The 23,109-nt window shown below is 37.2% G+C and overlaps 1 protein-coding gene across 1 annotated transcript in view; it reads right to left on the minus strand.

Annotated features, from left to right (window-relative positions):
• Positions 1 to 23,109, minus strand: part of XIRP2 (xin actin binding repeat containing 2) — a 74,436-nt gene that overhangs the window by 51,178 nt on the left and 149 nt on the right. The window lies entirely within an intron of this gene.

The following is a 23,109-nucleotide window of genomic DNA, read 5'->3' on the forward strand; positions in this document are numbered from 1 at the left end:
ATTTATTTATGAGAGACACACACAGAGACGGGGAGACATAGGCAGAGGAGAAGCAGGCTCCCTATGGGACCCCAGGATCATGACCTGAGCCAAAGGCAGATACTCAACCAGTGAGCCACCCAGGTACCCTGATTTTTAGTTTCTTTTAAGCTTTATATATAAAATAGCAGATAAGAACAAATTTTGTGACCCAGAAAAAAATTAAAAATCATTTTTTTGGCTCCCTGTGTGTGTGGTTTTCCATAGGAACTCTTTATTTTATTTTTTTTTATTTATGATAGTCACACACACACACACACAGAGGCAGAGACACAGGCAGAGGGAGAAGCAGGCTCCATGCACGGGGAGCCGGACGTGGGATTCGATCCCGGGTCTCCAGGATCACGCCCTGGGCCAAAGGCAGGCGCTAAACCGCTGTGCCACCCAGGGATCCCCCATAGGAACTTCTTATTCAAATAAACATTTTCACATATTTCGATTAAAATTGTATTTATTTTTCTTACTTAACATGCTCTCAAAAAACCCCACAAAATATACAGGAATACAAAGTTGTGATATATACATGCTATGATTTGTACAACATTGACTTGTTCATAACAAGTGTCAGTTATTTTTGAAATTCACCTGTCATTCAAAACCTCGTATCCATACAAAAGTATATTCCTCCAGTTGATTTTGATAAAAGACATTCTCACATACCACTGCAAGTCTTTCACATGATAAAGAAAATATATCTCTGTTTTACCCTGTGGGCTATCTATCTATACAGATGGATTCAGTTTCTATTCAATTGTACTATTACTTTTTTGTGAGTGATCACTACATAGATTTTATTGGACATGATTCTCTAAAGTTTCTCCACATTAAAATATAAATTTCATTTTGTATATCATTCATGAAAAGACGTCATTTTCTTATTTATCTTAACAGAAAGTCAGCAGTTTATTTTTGCTAAAATTTGCAGTGGTATTTATTTTTAAAATATTTGATTTTTATCATTTTTCATCCTACTGGGAATTGCCCAAGATTAATGGTCAGGACATCAATGTTTGGATTATTAAGAGATTTGGATTCTATCACCTTGTGGGCTTTCATTTTGGACAAAGAAAAGACATTATATTTTAATTTCTCTCTCCTTCCCATCAATAACTTTGCCTACACAGGTAGTCATAAAGTAGAAAACTTACCTTGAGTTAACAAGATGCGTCCATATTGGTTTCCTAGCCTTCTAAACCAATGTCAATCCATTGCTTCACCTGATAAACAAGGTGATGTTTCTTGCCCAGTGTACTATAAGGTGATGTATCTATCTGCTCCTACCTTGATGCTGATGACACCTGATATAACTTTTTAGTTGATAAGACAGCCTCCCCCTTCCTTAAGATTTATTTATTTAAGAGAGAGAATGGGGAGAGGCAGAGGGAGAGAGAGAATCTCGAGCAGACTCCATGCTGAGTGTGGAGTCTTACTTCGGACCTGATTTCATGACCCTGAGATCATGACCTAAGTCAAAACCAAGAATCAGATGCTCAACCAACTGTGCTATTCAGGAAGGAAGCTCTAGAAAGTCCCTTTCTTAGGGATAGGTGGAGAAGGAGACAGGGACATTGGTCCCCTGACCTGGTACTGTGCTATTTCAGAAGGCTTGACTGATAACTGAGGTTGGAGAACAGTGGGAAATAGGTTTAGGTGACATAGAAGAACAAATAAAGATGCTCTTGTCACAAAATACCTATGGAAAAATAGGGAAAATTTTGCATACCTGTAAGTATGGAAATCAGACTGTGAAAGAACATGCCATAAGTCTAACGTGGTCTGTGAAAAAGGGAAAAATGAACTTTTCGAATTATCATTTCTGTTAGAAAACATTATAAATATTATCGCAAGATTTTGTACTTGAACTGATTTGTCTCTGGGGTTTAGGGACAAGTCATTGTGTAAGTAAGTAAATTAAAATCCAAAGACGTTCAGTGAATTCTCCCAAATCTCTAAAGTTAATGGCATAGCTGGACATAGACTCCATTGTACCCTAAATATAAAATGTTTTCTTTTGTTTTCTGATGAGAAAATAATTGCTAATCCACCCAAAATATTCATTCTTTGCTTAACAGAAGAAATCCTATAAACCAGAAAGAACATGTAAGGAAGCATTTTGAAAGAAAATGAAATACTAAAAAATATAATCTGTTATCATGAAAATGATTACATATTAAGGGTAAGAATGTCTTTTAAAAGAAGAATTCTGAAGTTCTTAGGGAAAAGATTTATATTATTATTTTTTGTAATATACCACAGATAGCTCTAAATTATGTCTACTTCTATATACTTATGTTTGCGTGTATATACATATATATGGATGTTAAGTGTATGTATATATTTCTATTTTCTTAAATCATGAGAGATTGTGTGACTACAGATCTACCCTCTTGAGTTCAAAATATATTCTTTTTTTCTGTAGTTTTTGAAAAGTAACTAAATCAATCAATAAAATTTGCCCAGTTATAAAACTCATTATGCCTTCCTGAATTTTACTTTTAATGGAGAGTACATGTTTAAGGAATTTTTAAAAAGCAAAGTAGTACAATATAAGATAGAATGCTCTTCCTTTCCTGACCAATTATTCACATGCCTGTAGTCAGTCACAGAAGGATTGCATGAATAGTCACCCTTCTGTGTTTCTGTGGAGTAAAATAATAGCTCTAAGAAGTCAGATATAGAAAACAATGAGGAATAGTCAATGTAATTAATGCACTCTGGGATTTTCTAATTTCACAACTTCTACTATAAAGGAAAGAATTCTTAGAAATATGCACAGATTAATATTAACAGACATTTCAAAAGAATTCATTATGAGCCATTCTTCTAACTAGCTGTTCAGGAAATTTTAAATTTGGAATTCAGTGGTTTATAAAAGGATATGTTCTTACAACATTGACAAATAACAAATCTATCTTCATTTCCTATTAAACAAATAATTGTCTAGAAATCTGAAGTAATAAATTGTATATATGATCCTAAGGTCTTCACAGAGTAAGAATTTGGAAGTAAAGTTCACTGGTTTCATACCATAGTGCTGGGATCAGTGAGTTGCTCAAAAATACAGTTAGAGTTAGAAAAATGTCTATTCAGAAAAATACTCAGTGTGGCACAGTTCACAAAGTCAATTGCTCTGTAATGATCTTATTTATAAAGCAAGATTCCATCTCCAGACATTTTCTAAATGTAAATATTTCTAACTTTCAAAATCTAGGAACTGTAGCAGTAGATAAAGTTTTATAGACAGGATGACCATCTAACAATATTATAATGGATGTAACTGGATGAAAGGTAGATATTAAACACCAGTGCTTCAAAACTGTCTTAAATTTTTGTGAATTTTTTTTCTTTTGCCTATCCAATATGGATTATGTGGAAGTAATTAAAATAAAGTAAAAGGTATTTTGACCTCTGCATTTCATTGACAGACCACTTGCTAGTGTTGCAAACCTGATATTAGCTGTGTCTGATTTTACAACAGGCACCTGGCCGAGGTAAAAATCAGAGGAAAAGAAAGCTGTCAGAGATGAGAAAAGAACTAGGGGTATTAAAGTTTATAGAAGAGTTTAAATACACATTGAAGGCAGTAAAGAGAATAATACATGCTGTGGAAGAGAAATCACTAACATCAACAGTAATGTGAAAGGAGATTTCGGAGAACAGAGCACAAAATCCAAACTGTATGTTGATAGCGTTGCAGTGAGAGGCTGGGTGGGGATGGGGAGAGGCAGAACAAATAAGATATATTAGAAGAAAAATTGCTGAAAATAAAATTTAGGCATAGATTTAAAATATTTACCATAATCTAGAAGTAAAATTAAAATTGAAACACCGATGTAGCAGTAAATCCTTGTAAAACTTGAATACAAGGAGAGAGAAAAATTCTGCAATTATCTAGATAAATGAAGAGTTTCTGCAGTGGGGAAACAAAATTCAGACAACCTTAGATCTCTTCTTTATAACACTGAATACTAAAAGGAATCAGAAAATTGGTTACTGGTTACTGGAGTTTTAGTTCTGTGAACTAGAGCCTGTATGAATCCAAGTTGGTACTTGTGTGAGAAGACGGCCCATGTAACAAAAGTCAGCTGAAAAGAAAACAAAGGGCCTTAACATATAATACCTAAGCAAGAAGGTAGAAATAAGATCAGATGTAACAGTCATAAAAATAAACAGAGGTCAAACTCCACACTGAAAGACAAACAAATAAATCCAACCATATGCAACCCCCAAGAAATAAACCTAAAGCAAGACACAAAATTTAAAAAGAAAGCGTTGGGGGATCCCTGGGTGGCGCAGCGGTTTGGCGCCTGCCTTTGGCCCAGGGCGCGATCCTGGAGACCCGGGATCGAATCCCACATCGGGCTCCCGGTGCATGGAGCCTGCTTCTCCCTCTGCCTGTGTCTCTGCCTCTCTCTCTCTCTGTGACTATCATAAATAAATAAAAAAAATAAAAAAAAAAGAAAGCGTTGGGTAAAAATGTAATAGGCAAATATAAAATGAAGAAAAGTCATCATGGCTATATTCTTTTCATGCAAAATATCATTAAAGACAAAGTGTACTAAATGAGATAGAGGGCCATCAGCAGTTGGAAGATACTAATCGACCAAGAAGCTGTAACACTGTAGGTCTCTACATGAGGATTAGCACAGTACAGAAACATAGAAACACCATCAATAACCAGAAAAAGGAGAACTTTATGGGAATCTAATTGCTGTGGGTGACATTCACATATCTCCCTCCATCTTTACCACATAAAATTTCAAAAGGAAATAATTCACATTATATAATTAAGACGGCTTCTTTAATATATTCCTTCATTATCATTAAACAACTCTTGGTTTATCTACAGCAAGAACATGACACATTCACTCTGCTCCTGAGTTTTCAGTCTAGTTGGAAAGAAAGACGGGCACTTATAATGCAAGAGTTAATGGGTTTGCACCAGCTGGGTTGGGAGTCTACAGGGGAGGATATAATCCACTCTGGCGTGTCACCAAGCAGGTGTCAGGAAAAGCATCCTGAGAAGTAGAACATCTGTACTGGAACATGAAGGAGGTGGCCACACGAGTTTGTGGAAGACCAATGGCATGAGACAGCAGCATTACCGATGAGTCATGTTGGGAAGTTGGGTAATGATTTTGTGGAAAACATGCAATGGTTCCTCACCTCATGGCATGTTACAGAGTATTAGATAGAGTAGAGACCTCAATGTTTTTTAAAATGATGAAAAATCTTTAGAGAAGTAGAAAATTATTTCAGTTGGACTTTCTAAGCATAAAAAAGCATAAAGTAAAATATCTTCACAAGTAAAAATATAATAGCAAATATATATGAAGTGTTTTCTATGTGTCAGACATTAATCCATTTAGCGCTCTCAACTACCCTATGAGGTAGAGACTATTTTTATTTTTTATCTCCATTTTACAGATAAGGAAATGGAGACACAGAAAGGTCACAAAACTTGCTCAAGGACAGGTGCCTGGTGCGGTTCTGAGCTGGAAGGGAAAGCCACACAGGCTGGCTCAGGTTCTGTGACTTTCAAAGTCTGTGCTGCTTCTCAAGGAATGCACATGTCCAAAACCCAAATAATCACTTCCCAGTAAATAGACAAAGGAAACTTCAAACAACAAAGAGATGCCTTTTTCTGTTGTGACCTGACTCATGCTGTATATACAATAAAAACATAAAAAATTGTCCTAGATAGCTAACTCAGCTATCTTATGACTCAAAAGAAATTCTAAGGTTTAATAGTAATTTGAACTCTTGAGCAAATAAATGAGAATTTAATGATTTTTTTCTTTCAAATTTTCTAAAGTCAGTCCAAGAAATCTTTATTTAGTCCCAACTAAGAGCCAGGCAGAAAGCTGGCATGCCATGCGGAAGCCCACAAAGCTGACGCAAACACAGATATCAGCTTCAAGCAGGCGAATGCACTTTCAGTGACACATCCATAGCCTTGCTATTGCATTTCGGATGCATTATAAAGAAGTAAACTGCTTAGTACTCAGGGAAATTGATTTAGAACTCAATTGGGCGAATGATGGACTAAATTCCATCAAATCTAAATATATGATCTATAACCCAGTTCAGATCTGTGAACAGGATATCATACCGATGGACATAGCATTGGCTCACAGCCATTAGCATGAATAAGTTTTCTATAATTCTTAATATCTGCATATCCCTCAGCTAATAATAAAATTCATCTCTCTTAAACATTCAGAATGCTGCTGCCAAGTCAAATTTATAATCACATTTTAAAAAAGATTTTTATTTGTTTATTTTAGAGAGAGAGAGAGAGAGAGAGAGAGAGAGAGAGAGAAAGAGAGCAGGGGGAAGGACAGAGGGAAAAAGAGAGAGATAATTTCAAGCAGGCTCTGTGTCGAGTGCAGAGCCAGATGAGGGGCTCAACCTCAGGACCCTGAGATCATGACCTGAGCCAAAATCAAGACTCAGACATTTTACCAACTGAGTCACACAGGCACCTCAATTTGTAATCAATTTGAGTTTTATATATTTTGATTCATTTGAATATTATAAAACCAAGAAATAGATGGAAAATAAAATGAAAGAGTAAGTATATAACACAATCTTACATTAATTTACAGTTCTTAAAAACAAAAAAACAGAGAGAGGAAGGGCAAAGAGTAAACTGAATGAAAGTGTATGCCATGACAGCACAAAAACTGTACTGTGGCATCCATCCAGCTTATGGGCAGAATGAACCAGATTCAATCTTTTAACTTAACCTCCTTATAGTCTTATTCCCTCCAAATGCTCTATGTTGTTGTATGTACACTTGTCACTTTCCTCAAAATCCATTTGTTCATCTGATTACCATGCGTTATACCTTAACACAAATAGATAATCTCTCAGGCTAATAAAAAGAATTAGTTCTTGCCTCCTTACCAACACTTCCCTAACCAGTACTCTCCCAGTTCACCAGATATTGGAAGAGATCTTGTATTTCTAGTTGCCTGTTAGAGGAAGAAGACAAAATTCAGCAATTTTGTAAGCAAAATATTGGTCCTCTAAAGATGTTTACATCCTTAGCCTCAGAATCCGTGAATGCATTATTTTCGTTGGCAAAAGAGACTTTGTAGGTCTGATTAAGTTACTGGTTTTGAGGTAGGGAGATAATTCTGGATTATCCAGGTGGGTTCCACGTAGTAGTCTCAAGGATGTTCATAAATGAAAAAGAGAGGCAGGAGAGCCACAGTTGAAAGGAGAGATGAAGACAGAAGCAGAGATAGGGGTGAAGGTGAGGGAGTGGGAGGGCAGTGAAGATTCTATATTATTGGCTTTGAAAGTAGAGGAAAGGTCCCGTGAATTAATGAATGCAGGCAGCTTCTAGAGGCTGGAAAATGCAAGAAAGCAAGATTTACCCCTGGAACTTCTGGAAAGCTCTTGGCCCAGCCAGCACCTTGATTTTGGTCCAGTGAAACCCATTTTGGAGTCTGGATCTACAGAACAGCAGTATAACAAATTTGTGCCATTGTAAACTACTACTTTTATGGTAATTTGCTACAGCAGCAATAGGAAACAAGTATGCAAATGTCTCATGTACATCTACATGCACTGCCCAAGTCAGATATCACCACAGGGTGGATTCTTTCTAAATCATATTAGTTCCAGTTCTCCCAAATCACAGCGATTGATATATACAAAGCACCTTGTGATAGAAACATCCTTAAAGTTATTCCTTATGCCCCCCCCCAGAAATATCCATCTTCTTATATAAGACTAGGTTTAAATGTCCATTTAGATTTTAATCTCTCTGGGTAAGAGACCTGCCATCTCTAATTGTAATGACATATTGTCATATAGACTCGTCCTGTTTTCTGCAGCTCCTATCACCTCACAAAACTACTTCTTGTACTAAAGCAGTTATGAATGAATAGAATTTAGTCAGAAATTAGATAATTATCAGTATAGTAATATTTCCAGCTTGGGCATATTTGGAAATTTAATCATATTGCTATTAAATATTTTTAAATTAATTGTTCAGTTTAGTTAAAGAATTGCTCAGTTACAAAAATCAATAACTGAATAGAATGACTTAAATTTCTTTGAAATGGTCAAATAAATTGGAACCATTAAATGCCTATCGATGGTGCATATTTTTACAACATAAGTCTCTTGTTAGACATTCCCCTAGCATAATCAAGTTTATATTGCATTATAACAAGGATAACTGTCTATTAATGAATATTGATTATGTGTTAAGCATTTCACGTATACTCTGATTCATCTACATTTACATCTAATTTTTACAGCAACCATATCTGATAGGTGGTATTTCCACTTAACTGATGAAGAAAGTGACACTCAAAAGAGAAAATCATATAATAAGTGGCTGAGTCCAGAATTGAGTTCAGGTATTTCTGAGCTACTTATTCAACTCTATCTACACAGGTCTCTTATGTGAATATTTTTAATTGAGATATAACATTTTATTAGAAAGAGCATTTTTAATTGAGGTTTATGAATCCTCCTTTCTGCTTCCTAAACATCTATAGACAAATCCTTTCTAAACATTTATTTTAGTGCATGTAGGCATATGTCAAAGGGAAACCAATAAAGTTGAATATCTGTGACTCTAACTGGCTCTTTTTACATCCTCATAAGCTTGAGTTTAGAATTAGAAATGAAAGCAAATTCTTCAATTATATTCCCTTGGTCACTTCAGAGATCAAACTGGAGACAGGTTTAGGTATCCATTCAAACAAGTAGAGATAGGAATTTACTCTAAGGGAAGAGAAATGCAAAGCAAGGATCACTGCCCAAATTTTCTATTGATCTATTCCACTCCAATATGGGAATTGGTATCAGACTCTCATCACAGTATCCTCTTTGTTTAAATCTGCATCTGAGATATACAGTAAAGGTATTTGGTAAACTCTCTTCTTAAGGCTTTAGTCATGCATTCAATAAACATCTACTGCCCATCTACTATGGGCCAAGCACAGTGCTCAAGGCTGGGCATGAATTATATTCAGCCCTACTCTACTTGAAGAGAGAAGAAAAAAAAAAACCACCAGAGAGATCCTCAATACAGTATTCTAAGAAGCGTTGATCTGGCCTTATCTCTAAAAACAGAAATACAACAGGTTGCATCATTTCAGCATGCTGACTTCTGAATAAAACAAGCTTCCAGATGGCTGGTCCTGCTAAGGAAGTTGGCTTGTCTGAAGATACACCAAATGCGGCCCTCCTAAGGAGGAGACTCTTGAGGAACTTGGTGGCATACACTCCATATCCCCACCCCCTCCAAACCACATTTATTTATATCAAGATGGAATAAATTAAGATGGATCAAGCCAAATCCTATTTAGTGGGGTTACCTACCTACCTACATTGCGGGTAACCTACCATGAGGCTCCATTTCCCTTCAGATTTCTCCCACTTAACCCAGGCAGTGAGTGAGTCGCTCTCTGGCAATGCTTCTATTTGTATGACGTTGCTTTTTAGTGTATCCTTGAGTTTCTTGCCCCCCAGCCCTGCCCCAACTTCTGTCACTTTCCACCAAAAAGCAAGTCCCTCCAGCCCAGGGTAGAGCTAAGTTAATTTTGTAAACCTGTTCTACTCTGGGCTCTGTCTTGGGCTCTTAACCATCAGGAGGCAGACCCACATGCAGATTAAACACCCACTCTGGACCCAGAAAACCCACTATTTAACCTATTTCTGGCACTCATTTTTTACTTTAAGCAAATTGTTTAACCTTTCTAAGCCTCTTTCTTCTTCCCTGTATCATAAACATGATAACAGAACCTGTGATTGCCTGAAGGGAATCTTATAAAAGTAGAGTTTACATAATATCTTGCACATAGTAATGATAAATACTCACTAGCTTCCACTCTATGTGTTATTATATCTCCTAAGTGTGATCATGCAGATAATCTGAACCAACACAAGTCAGAGGATAGAAAGGTTATGAAATTTCTCAAGGCTTAAAGTTGTAAGTGAAAAGGATAGGGCTTGACTCTGATCCACCTAAACCTAAAGCCTTCTGTAAGGATATTCCATTCCTCCTTATAAATCAGATATCTACCATGTTTCCTGAAACAAGGAGAACACAATAAGTCATGAAGGAATGGATAACTACACGTTGAGAGTGAGGCAAAGAAGTTGGCATAGTCCTACTCATATGGCTACAGAGATGAGGAAAATCTATAAGGAGAAGAAATTGCTAACTCAATGTATGTGATATTCAAAGTGCCAAGACTGAATATTGATGTGTATTTGAATACTGATGAATCACCATCTTTTCACCAGTGAGCAATGAAGTTGTACTCTGAAAATGTAAAGTTCATAGAAATCACCCTAGTATATCACATGATAGGGACAGATTGATTCTATTTTCCCCCAAAAAACATTCCTCATATTTCTCTCTCTTCTATGCAATGTAGGTAAAATCATGAAACTATCACTCAGTTATTTAACATTTTTCATTTCCTTATGCAGCCTCTGAGCAGTGGTCATGGTGCAGCAAACCCTGGTCTGGACCAGCCAGGTGGCAAGGATGGGGTCACTTCCTACATCTCTGCTGCCCCGTGGCTGCCTACCACAGGCAAGGAGAAGGGTCCTAGGTTTCCTCATTGGGATCCATTCCAGAGTTGCTCTGCTAGGTACCTACGCGTTGCTAAGTACTTCTAAATACCTCCACCAAGTACCATTCTTTAAGTGTTAAATAACCCCTAAGTAGAACTGTCACTATATTGATTTAGTTTGAATACAGACTTTCTTCCTCTTTGCGTATTCCTTCTATTTAAATTGAATTCCGTCCTTTTCTTCTCAGTCCCTATTCCAGAAAATCCCCAAATCTCATATCATTCTACATTATTCCATGTCTCTGTGAGTTGCTATGTTTTTGATATAACTTCTTTTCCTCACTCCTTATTTCCTCAAGTACTCCTTCTTTATTCCTACTGCTTTTTCTTTGCCCAAACTCCCTATGACTGTCCCGTTTCCAAATCTCCTTCAAGCCTGGCTCAGTTACTACTGGGCAGTGCCTTTGTGACAAGAATGCCATCTTCTTTCTGTTGTTGGTGCTTTGTTTTGTTTTGTTCTGTTTTGTTGGCTGGAATTTGAGAAGTGGCAAGCAAATATAATCACTTCTCAACCACAGAGAGAGAGTCCTCAAACTCGGTCCGTGATTAGCAGCAAACGTTACCTTGGAAAGGCCGTGCAGGAACAGACTAGTTAAAACGTCCACCAGCACCTCTAAAACCATCAGGACTTCCAGACTACACAAAAGTTACTTTATCCTGGGGTCAAAGCAATTTGTTGATAGATGGAGATGACTCATGCACACTAGCTTAGAGTCTATCTTTCCTGAAAATCGTCTGCTTTTTTTCTCTCAGAGGCTTTGTAAAAATCCATACAAAGCTAGTTCACGTGCCCTGAACTGCCCTGTTTAGTTCTGAGTATGCTGTTGGGCACTCAACAGGTCAAACATGAGCAACAGTAATATCATGGGAGATGATGACGCTTTCATAATCTGTAGCTTCGAGAAACATCTCCCTTCGAGAAACACCTCCACCTTTAAGTTGTTTGCATGTAGGCAGAGGCAGGCAGTTTAATTACTTCCCAACTATTATTTTAAATCATTTCTGTGTCAACTGCATTCTGGATCAGCCAGAGGTTTCTGGATCTGTTTTAAGGAGTTCCCTATACTTTACCCTCTTTCCAACTTTCAACCCTCTCCTTAGGTTAGCATGTGACAAAGGATATTAAAAGAAAGTCCAAATCATAAAATTCTGACTCCAACTTAGGCAATTGATGCTGTGGCAGCTTTTCTCCTACTGATCACCCTTTTTCTTTGAGTAGTAAAATATATTTCAGCATTTTGTCTTTCAGAAATTTGGTCTCTGAATCTATACAAACTCTTTTCAGTGACCTTAAGTCTTTGTCTAAAGTGCTTTTTCTGCCCAAGTCTACAAACAACAGATCCTTTGATATGTTTTTTTTTCTTTTGAACTTAATGGGTGATAGGCTTGATCAAAGAAGGGAACCCACACTAATTCTACACTTTCTTTACTGAACATTATTTGGAAAACCTAAGCAATGGAGGGAAAAGAGAAAATGCTGAAATAACGTAACATATTGCTCATTATGATTCTTCTGGAAGTGAATTGACTCTTTCAGAGAGTCATGTACTTAGAAAAATTCCACCTAAGAAAATGAACACTGTAAAAAAGATATGGTCTTTAATCATTGGATCTTGAGGAGGAAGACAAAAGGGCTAATGTTCAGTAGAGTGTTAAGAATCCATGTAGGATACCGTCTTTCTTACCAAAGCTATAGGTTCTTCTAATGTGCTCTAAAATGAAAGGTAATCGGCATCTTGTTCAAACATTTGTACTATCCCAGATGCTTTCTGGCTCCTGTCTCCATAGTTGTAGGGACACCAGAAAATGCTCTATAGATTTTGAACAGTCTTTTAAATAGGGAAGAGGGGTGTTTATAAGTTAAAGTGTAATAATTTTAAAGTATCACAACTCGGAATCAGTCAGGTTCTGGGTCATTCTCCCTCTCACCATTAAGGTGCCCTCCACGTCCTTTGCATATAAATGCAGACTGTAACTTCAAAAGAACAAGATGATGTCAGTTTCCTAATGATATGCCTGTACTAGGAACGGTCCAAAGAGCGGACGTAATTTAATAGTCTGCCCTGCTTAAGATACACATGAAGAACATAGTTAGTCAGTCTCATCATCCCTTAATTTATTTATACTTATTTATCTTTACAAATTTGGCACTGGCATTTGTTTCCTTTCTCTCAGATTCAAAACCTAGTCCTGTAAGTGTGCCATCAGTTTATGCTGCTTATTTCACTCCTGTTTTTTAAAGGGTGAAGTGTAAAAATCACCCTTTAAATGTTATTCAGATTAAAAACTTGCTCTTTCCACGCACATGAAGGCAGTGACATCTGTGAACAACAAAGAATTTAATTAAAACTTGCAAACAAAAGTTTTCCTAGACCAATGGTATTTAAACTCAAGTGTAAGAGAAGGTGAGAGGAGGGAGGTTGAGGGGAGTGAAATGTAAAAAAGCAATTCAAAATTTAGAAATTGGGCTTTATCGTAAAATTCCACATGAAGCTTTAAAATAGAGTCACTTTTTAGGCACCAAAAGCCTTGGGCAGATGGACAAGTCATTTCAGCTTAGTTTGGCCTGTTGCTGTATTAGGACAACTCACCTGGAAGGGGGAACTCAGACTGTAAAGTAAGCATCTCTTTGGTTGTCTTTAAATATTAGTTTTTAAGTTTTAGACACAGAATGACAACTGCAGGTTATCACCCACTAGCGAGGAGCTCAGCATCTGTTTCCATCTTTTAATTCTTACGGTGGCCTACATGGGCTTACCTATCATGATTTCAGTCAGAGAATCTGTTAGCTTCATCGATTTACATACATTGTGAACATGGAAGGATGGGTACCACATGGTGGCCAGAAATGTTCCTTATGTGCCCTTCCTTTGGGGTAGGAGGAATATAAAGCATTTCTAAGGACGATGTTTGTGCTTTCCCTAACAAGGAGCAGTGGGATCTATCCTAACATTTTGGTAGAAGTGGCTATTAAATTTTTATTATTATCTGAAGCCAAAATTCTTAGATTTTGAAGAAGCAGATGGACAGTTGAGATGAAGACAACCAACTTCACAGGTATGTAGCATCTGACATCATGACCGATACACGCTAGACCATCAGTAAGCATTTACCAAATGAATTTGTCTTGAAATCATAGTGCAAGATTCAATGCCCATCTTTCGATGGTTCCTATTGAGAGATTTTGTTGCTTTCTCTCTCCTACTTCTTTTTAAAGAGTAGAAAACAAGTTCCAAATTCTGCAACAGAAGTTATTTAAGCAGCCCGGAGATGTGAAAGTTGGGATTAAAGCTTCCAGGAGGGAGCAAAAATAAACTTCTTGCCTGTGAACCTGTGAGTGTCCCACAATGAAATCCAGCTCATCACCAAAAATGCTCCGCAGGACACCGCATGAGCAAGTGAAAATGAGAACGGAACAAAAATGTTTGCTTGGGAAGCGAAACCAGTCAACTTCAGGCTTTCAGCCAAATTAAATTTCTGCCAGAAATTCTCCTGTTATTACATATCTGCAGAAAGCAATTAGTAAAGTATTGTAGCTAAAAAATTCCAGATACGTTCATGTCTCCATCACAGTTCAGTCCAGAAGAAAATAATAGCCTCCCCGCGCAGTGGGCCAAGCACAAGAGTATAGGCAGGACATGCAAACAAAAATGATATACACGCATTTTTCCTTGGAGGACCATCTAATGACAAGTAGTATCCCGTTTGTTTTGTGAGAGCTAGGAGGAGGGCCTCAGTAGGTTTTCTGGAGGTCCCAGTGCACTTCTGAACTGGCAGCTTGCCAAGGAAAGCAGATGTGACAGCAAGCCCTAGGTCCCACTCAGCAGCAGCGCAGGGCCTGAGGAAAATGTCATAAACCTCACCAAGCCTGACACTTGCCATTACAGAAAGTATCTCAGAAGAAGGAGGAATTAAAAATGTTGATGCTTCGCAGCACTCTGCGTTGTTCTTTATAAAATCTCAAACCTGAGTACGGAGTTGGTGAGTAGCTTAGACCAGACACAAGTAACACTCATCTATCATGACCAGTCTCCTGAAAAATTCCTGACGCCCAACCATGTGTCGTCTCCTGGGCTCCATCCCTAGTCTTCTGATTTTGTCTTACCATACACGCTCCATCAGCTCTCGGCTTCGTCTCTATTATACCCAGTGCATACCTCTGGGGACTATTTTAGCCCAAATTTTACATTGCCAAGCCTTTTAAAATCCAACATAGCCTTTCTTAAAAAGTATTACCGACACACTTGTTCCCATTCTCATATTTTCCAGTTGTATCTTAGTGTAGAGAACATCTGGATTGTTAGGAATAATGGTGAATGTGATGAGAAGTTAGTATATATGTATTATATTATATATTATTTATAGAGAGAGGCAGCCTCGGGATGGAAACAAAAATTGTAAGCAACAGGAAAATGTTGAATTGGTTTTTGGTGAGGTGAATTTAGCTCAAAAACGTGTGGACAAATGAAACGGGGGAGGGGGAGTCAAAGGAAGCTGTGTTGTTGAAGCTGACAATGGGATTGTGGCTGAATGAGCATTAGGCCTAGCACGGTTCCTTTAAGCTATTCCTGAAGCCTGGAGTCAGGAGTCCTCAACTCCAGGCCTCCAACACTCCTGAATTGTTCTTGGCTTAGTTTGAAATGCACGCCCAAGTCCAGCACGGGCTCCAATCCTATCTTGTTTCTAGTCCTCCTTACTTTTGACCTTGCCATTTATTTTCCTGTTTATAGTTTAGCGTCATCCCTCAAATATGATGCATTGCACCATTCATTGGCTCATGATCTTTCACTCTTTTAGTTTTTAAAGATTTATTTATTTATTAAAGATAAAGAGAGAGAGAGAGAGAGAGCATGCATGAGTGGGAGGATCAGAGGGAGAGAGAATCTCAATCAGACTCCTCCCTGAGCAGGGAGCCCAGCACAGGGCTCCATTTCATGACCCTGGGATCATGACCTAAGCTGAAATTGAGAGTTGGATGCTTAACCCACTGTTCCACCCAGGCACCCCGGTCTTTTGTTTTCTTTTCAGGTGTTGGATTCTTCTTTGCCTTTGCTGCTCAGATTCCCTTGATAAAGAGTCTGTTCCCTAAAGCCCCATCTTTTAGTGCCTCTCTCCTGCGTGAGTGTTCTCCTTCCATCTTCACTCAGACACTGCAAGTGGATCCAAGATCCAGAGCCATGAGGCAAACAAAAGCAGAGAGGTGGGTGGGCAAAATGTATTGAGGATGGGAAGATTATGCTGAGGGTCAAGATCAGTTTTAGCAGAAAATAAAGAAAACCATGGTCTATATTTCAAGAGTCTAAGAATTAAGTCAAGGTAATAACAAAGTCCGATAAGTGGCTGGGAGCAGCTCCATCAGAAAGGAGATGGTGTCATTAGGTTTGAAGGTAGTTGAAAAGTTTGATTTCTTGAAGTAATGTGATGTTGACATCGAGAATAACAGGAAGGTTATTAGTTTCAAGAGTAGGAATTATTATAACAGAAAGAGGGCTCTTAATAGCTTTCTACAACTCCAGAGAGGACAGAAATTTAATTTGAGCTGAAAAGTGCATCTCTGCAAGGTAAGGATGCCTTTAACAACCGACCAATAACTCAGGTAGCTGATTTTCTCTCTTAAACAGTTTTTGGGGTGGTGGGTTTTTTTTTGAGTGTTCAGCATCTAGGAAAACTTGGTACTTTATTTTCTTATCTTGCTTTCTAGGAAAGAGATAATGGTTCTTATGTTGTACTAGCCTCATGTATTACATAATAATAAAAATGACAGTAATAGCAAGAGCTTATGTGACATTACTTACCAGGTGCTATTGTTTTAGTCATTTTATAAATATGAATTTATTTATTTATTTTTTTAATATGAATTTATTTAATCCTCAGAACAAATCTATGAGAGAGATAGTAATAGTACCTCCATTTTCAGATGAAGAAACAGACACAGAGATATTAAATAATTTACCTGAAGTCATCCAACTGGTAAGTGTAAGAGCCAAAATTCAAACCCAGGCAGTTTGTTTCAAAGTCTTTGTTCAACTTACTAGGGTTCACCTGAAAGTATTTTTTAATTTCGCAATAAAGTGTTATCTGGGGTTCATTTGGAACCTCTTCTGGCTCTAGGAGATGGTGTTTTATGATTCTGGTAAACTGAGGGCACTGCATACAACTTAAGGATAATATCAGTTTTAGGGGTAAGGAATTTATTCCAGAGGTCTTTCATAGAAATGAGATTTTTAAAAAAAAAGGAGGAGTAAAGACAAGGAGAGAGAACATTCTACATCATTTGAGAAATCTTGCTGATTTCAGGAACTATCCAGATTGATTAAAATGTAAAGATGATATAAATAATGAAATTTTATACATCAGCTCCTAGAGCTTTAAAAATAAATCTATCCATGGGAGAACAATCCTGCAGAAAATGTTTATGTTCATTATTGTTATTGCTCTTGTTATAAAAATGTAGTTTGGCACTTTCTCAATACAAATGTTCACAAAATATTGTGTCAGGTTCTTCACACAATGTTATCCAAAGAATAAAAAAGAAAAGTCATTCTGGATGATATTGTGGTTACTGGTTTTTGTTTAAAGATCACTCTTTATTTGAACATCCAAAGGCACTTGGAGAGTGTAAAAGAAATGGAGGGGCAGCCCCGGTGGCCCAGCGATTTAGCGCTGCCTTCAGCCCAGGGCGTGATTCTGGGGACCTGGGATTGAGTCCCATGTCTGGCTTCCTGTGTGGAGCCTGCTTTTCCCTCTGCCTGTGTCTCTGCCTTTCCCTCTGTGTGTGTCTCTCATGAATAAATAAATAAAATCGTAAAAAAAAAAAAAAAGAAATGGAAAACAATACGGAGGCACCAGTGACACCATACTTTACAGAAGATAGTATACACATACAAATACATATATGTATGTATATATGTGTGTATGGATACATATATGCATATATATGAGCATAATGGAATGTAATGGAAAGAAATGGTAATAGCATAATATAATGAATAGTCAAGAAGCTGGGACCAGTTGGGTTGAAATGGTGAGGTAAATAGGTGAACATTGAAGTCTGAGGTGATTTACTGCTTCTATTTGAAGGTGGAGTATTAGAAACTATAAATAGTAGTTTTGAGTTGATAACCACAATAACTGGACTGGATCTTTCCAGGAAAAGAAAAAAAAAAGGAATCGTAACTTAAATACAAACACCTGCCTTCCTTTCAAATTTCATTTCCCTGATATTTTATAGAGTAAAAGTCGGGACCATTGTCCAGCTCTGGATGACAGATGGGTGATGCATCCTAAAATTATTCCCACTCCAGAATCAGTCAGTGACTGAAGTGGACATGCACTAATACAGTTACATTCCTAAATATATGTTTTTGAGTCCTCTGGGACTCAGGGGGCTAGCATAGTCTCTACTGGAGAAGGTAGGGTGGTAATGAGATTCTGTGCCCACTCCGAGCATCCTGGGATGGTTCAGAAGACAGGAGGGGCTGAGCAAGCTGCTGCTTGCCAGCAGTTCTTCCTTTGGCCTCCTCAGCTCTAACCCCTGTGTTTCAATTGAAAACTTGCGGCTGGGCTTCACCCTTGCAGCAAAACAGCAGACTTCCACCCTATACAGCACTCAGGAAAATGGCTTGGGATCCAACAGAAGCAGACACAGCAAATTTTAAATAGAACTTCTAGCTGGAACTGACAACCTTTAATAACATGAATCAACTCAGTTTTTTCTTGTCTCTTTCCCAGAAATATTCCAACTTAGCAATACAACACTTGTGTGGAGAGTCAAAAATTCTAACTTACAAAACATGCACAATAAAAGGTGATCCCTAGCTTTACAAAAAGATTTTTCATTGTTTCCCTGGACAGGGAATTATTTACTGTGTTACCTATAAACCTCAAATTATTTGACAAAAGGCTTACTAGCTAGATAAGGTAAAAATAAATTCTTGCTATGACAGTATTGACTAAAAACAAAGCTATCATCAACAACAGAGTAGTGATAAAGGCACCCATAAAGTTATAATGTAATTTAATGGGGAAATGTGACTCTACTTATCAAAATTTAATATAGTTAAAAAACCCTGTCACTTTATATTGTAAATTCTACCTACATTTTATTCAATGCAATTAAGTTCCTATGAGTTAAATAATTAAGTTAAATGATATTTAAACATTAGTTTATATACAGTCCACATTTACTGGACTTTAAATGAAGAACACTGAGAACATGTTTGGAAACCATTTATAATGCTGGACTTTGCTTGTAAAATTAATGGTGATAGATTTTTTTTTTTTTTTGGTTTTCAATGTTAGTAACTACCAAGTTAATGCATTTAGAAATACACATGCTGATATATTCAGGTTCTTTAGGAAGATGCTATTGGATCTTTTACAAACAGAGAAATTTCCCAGAATAAATTCTTTTAGTATCATATTTATTTTAAATCATGTGTATGCCTGGAGCAATTTGGCAATTACTTACTTTTGAACAGTCAGATATATCTAAAGTGTTCAGTTCCCTAAGCAGCAGGATATATCCTGCATACAATTAGAAAAATGTAGAAGACAAACTACTCAAAGGTCTGCCAAAAAGAGCAATGAAAAACCATGTGCCAATGAGAAGACCATGGGAGATGGGGAAAGAGCTCATCTAACACAGAAGATGAGCAAACTGGGATGCTTAGTAAAATTTAAAAAATAAAGCAATCATCATATTTTGAATTTTCACTGAATTGTATGTGGATATCTCCTTTTCCACATTTTTTTTCACAATTTTAAGAGAATGGGAAATACAAAAGAAAAAGCAACAAAAACCTACTGCTGGAAAAAAAGGACTTTATCAAGGTGTACCTCGAAAACGTATGGCAAATCATGGGAGTGGAATGGGATTGGGTTGATGTTATGACATGAAGCTTTGTAGAATGACATACAGCATTGAAACACAAGTCAAGAGAGTTAGCTTCTAGTTCTCTGTGTTTAATAAGAGTTACTACTTAATGTTCCTTTGCCTCAGTGTTCTTATCTAGAACTTAAAACTGCCAAACTAAATAGTCACTGAGGTTCTTTGTGTTATCTGTGGAATAAATTCCTCTTATCCTTGGCAATATTTTAAGAAGTACAGTTACTCTACCAGGAATTTGGATTACCTACTGTATTGCTCACTGGCAGATAATTTTTATGCCATCATTTAGGCTCACAAAATGTCATTATATATAGCCACAGCATCATCTATTGTATCTAAACTAATGTGAATGATTTGTTGAATTTGCTGATTTTCAACATTTTTAAGAAAATAAAATCTTTGCTCTTTTTGTTGCCCAATTGTTATTGTCCTCTGGCTTTTACTAATTTTACTGTACAATTCAAATATACGCAGGTTAGTTAAATTTGTAAGAGATGGAGTCCAATGATGAGGAAAGTAAATCGTATGAAAGTTTTACTCTGGAGTTCACAGGTAGCATTTCAAAGGAGAAGAGATTTTGTGAACATATGTGATATAATAAAAAATAAATATTTGGTCTTTATCCCTGGCTCCTGGCACACAGCTCCTACACCTCTCAGAATCTCTTGATTGGCAGTGTCTTTAGTATACTAATAAGATGATTCCTGGTCTCTTGTGCGGGTTGAGGGGGAATGGAAATGGCTTGAGGATGGGTGTTGACTGCCAGAAAAAAACAACTTAATGATTAAAGAGTTAGGACATTCAACCCACTTCCCACCTTTGAGAGGGGTGAAGGGCTAGAGGTTGAATCCAATAACCAATAGATAGTGATTTAGTCAATCATCCTCTGTAATGGAATCTTGATGAAAGCCCAAAACAAAAGGTTTGGTGAACTTCTAGGACAGTGAACACATTGATGGGCATGGAGCCCAGACAGAGTGTGGAGCTCTGTGCTACTCTCCATTCTCCCTTGTCCTATGCATCTCTTCTATTCATCTGTACCTGAGTTAGTGGCTGAAATGGGGGCAATCTGTGGGGTCTGTTCTGACTCTGGGAATCAGAATAAAAATTGAATTAAATTGTATACCCAGTTGGTGTTGGAGAATTGGAGAATTGGTTGGTGCCAGAAAACACCACACATTTGTTGTCAGGAAACAACAATAATACAACATATCACACCATCATATAAAGATCATGAGTCTATATGGCATAAATCAGTGTTCTAAAAAAGTTTTCCAAATCAGAAAGAGCTGAAGTTACCCACTATTCTGTGAGGAATGAGCCTGTAATTTGAATGAGGAAGTGTCTGCTTCAGAAGCAAAACAAACAAACAAACAACAAATTAGAATTTAATTAAATTTCAAACTGTAACTTGAATGCTCTCAAAATAGGAGATGGGAAGCAAATAAAAAGGACAATGTAATGTCAATTAAGTACTGTCCCCCAAAGATTGTTCAATCAAAAATGTTGGAATTACACTGCCTGGTACTTATTAATTATCTGCTCTGCTCTATAAATTACTGAATCTAGACATGACTCCTAGCTATGAAACAGGTCTTATAAAACAGTCACTCAGTGGGGCACCTGGGTGGCTCAGTGGTTGAGCGTCTGCCTTGGGCTCAGGGTGTGATCCTGGGGTCCTGGGATCAAGTCCCATATTAGGCATGATCCTGGCATGGATCAAGTCCCTCATTGGGCTCCCCACAGGGAGCCTGCTTCTCCGTCTGCCTATGTCTCTGCCTCTCTCTGTGTGTCTCATGAATAAATAAATACAATCTTAAAAAAAAAAGTCTCTCAGTGACCAGGGTTGTGTGTCTGTGTGTGGGAAAGACAGAGCAGAGAGGAAATAGTTCCCAGGATCAAACTTAGTAGGAGAGTCCAACCCCAAATCCCCTCATCATAAGCAATATTTTACCAAAGGAATAAAAAGAATACTGACGTGTATTAGTTGTTCAATTGTGGTAAATGTGGGAGAAGAACAGGGATGCTGGCCGACTACTGACAGCCATCAATGGTAGACAACTACAAATGACCTCTGAACTCTGTGGGCTTTTTTACCCAAAAATAAACCAGAGGAAAGGCAACCAACCCTCTCTTCCTCTATAATCACAGAAGACTTGAGGCCTGGGCTAACATTTTTACATGAACATCTTTTGAATTAAAGCCCTCTGCGATCATTAAAGAAAGTCTACTTTTATTTTTCAAGTGGTTGAAGGAAGCTGTGTCTTAAAGATGCCCAACACCGGATGAAAGCAGAAACATTCACTCCAAACTCTGGACTACATTTTCCCCAAACAGCTGGCACTTTGCCATATTTGCAGACATCCGAAATGCTGACTCTAAAAAAATGGGACTAGTTGTTCATTTACATATTAATAGTAAGAAGGTAAAATATTCAAAGATTAGGCAGAGAGGTAGAGAAATACTTAAGCATAGAATTCAAGACTCCTTCATTCCTGATCCAATATTTTGCCACTGAATTGTAGTATCTTTAAAGCTCAAAACAGGTGCTCTTTCATATTAAAATTCATGGCTCTGAATGTAGCTGAGGTAAATATTTTACTCTCCTTTGGCACTTGCACATGAAATTTTAAAATAATTTAAACAACCTACAGCTCGTCAGTGACCAAATGGAGCTCTGGTAAAAATAAATATCTTTCAGTTCAGCACCAGCTGGCTATATTTAAACCCTGTATTATGTAATCTTAAAGTGTCCTTGCTTTTAGTTGGTGTCTTAAGATATTCTGTTATAATGCCTGTCCCAAATTGCTTCAGTCTCTAACATCTAAACACTTAAGGCACAACAGGACCAAATTAAAGTGTTCACAGGCAATCGAAGACAGAAAAAAATCCATTTGAAACAGTATATAGGCCATGATACCTTTAAAGTAAAATCTCAGTCTTCTCTCTTTAAGTTTGTAGTTACTATAATTAGGACTGGCAGATCCAACTGGCAGTGCTTTTCTTAATTCTGCAAAACATCTAAGAACCTGATTCTTTAATCCTTACTCCAGTAATACTCCCAAAGGAGAGGAGACTGTGGCTGGGGCAAGATGTACAAAATCAAACTCAGGCTGGAGAAAGAATAATTCTCAATACATTCCTCTGAGCAAGCTGCAACAGTTGAATATATTTTAAATTCTTCCCCCCTCCCCGAATTCAAAGTAACACAATTTATATTTTTTAGCAAATTCATTGTATATTTTATTAATTTATGGTCATAGATACAGTATTTTTTTTTTAGTTTTCTTGTTTAGCTCTAGGTTGAAGTATAATTTTCACTCATGACTTTTTAGCTTTAAGTTTGATTCATTATTCTTCAACACTAAATATGAAACACTCTAACCCTTTGGCAGAGATTAATATATGAAGCCTTACACTTAATAAAGTTGTGCTAAATATTGTCATAAAAACAAAATCTGACCAGATATTTTCTTTTATAACAATTGCAATTTGACCTATGGTCTTCATCAATCTCAAGCAATCAGTAAGAACATATCACAACCCAGGAAGTGGGTAGGTATCAATGAC

This window comes from Nyctereutes procyonoides, unplaced genomic scaffold, assembly GCF_905146905.1.
Source record: "Nyctereutes procyonoides isolate TBG_1078 unplaced genomic scaffold, NYPRO_anot_genome, whole genome shotgun sequence".
NCBI classification, from domain to species: domain Eukaryota; kingdom Metazoa; phylum Chordata; class Mammalia; order Carnivora; family Canidae; genus Nyctereutes; species Nyctereutes procyonoides.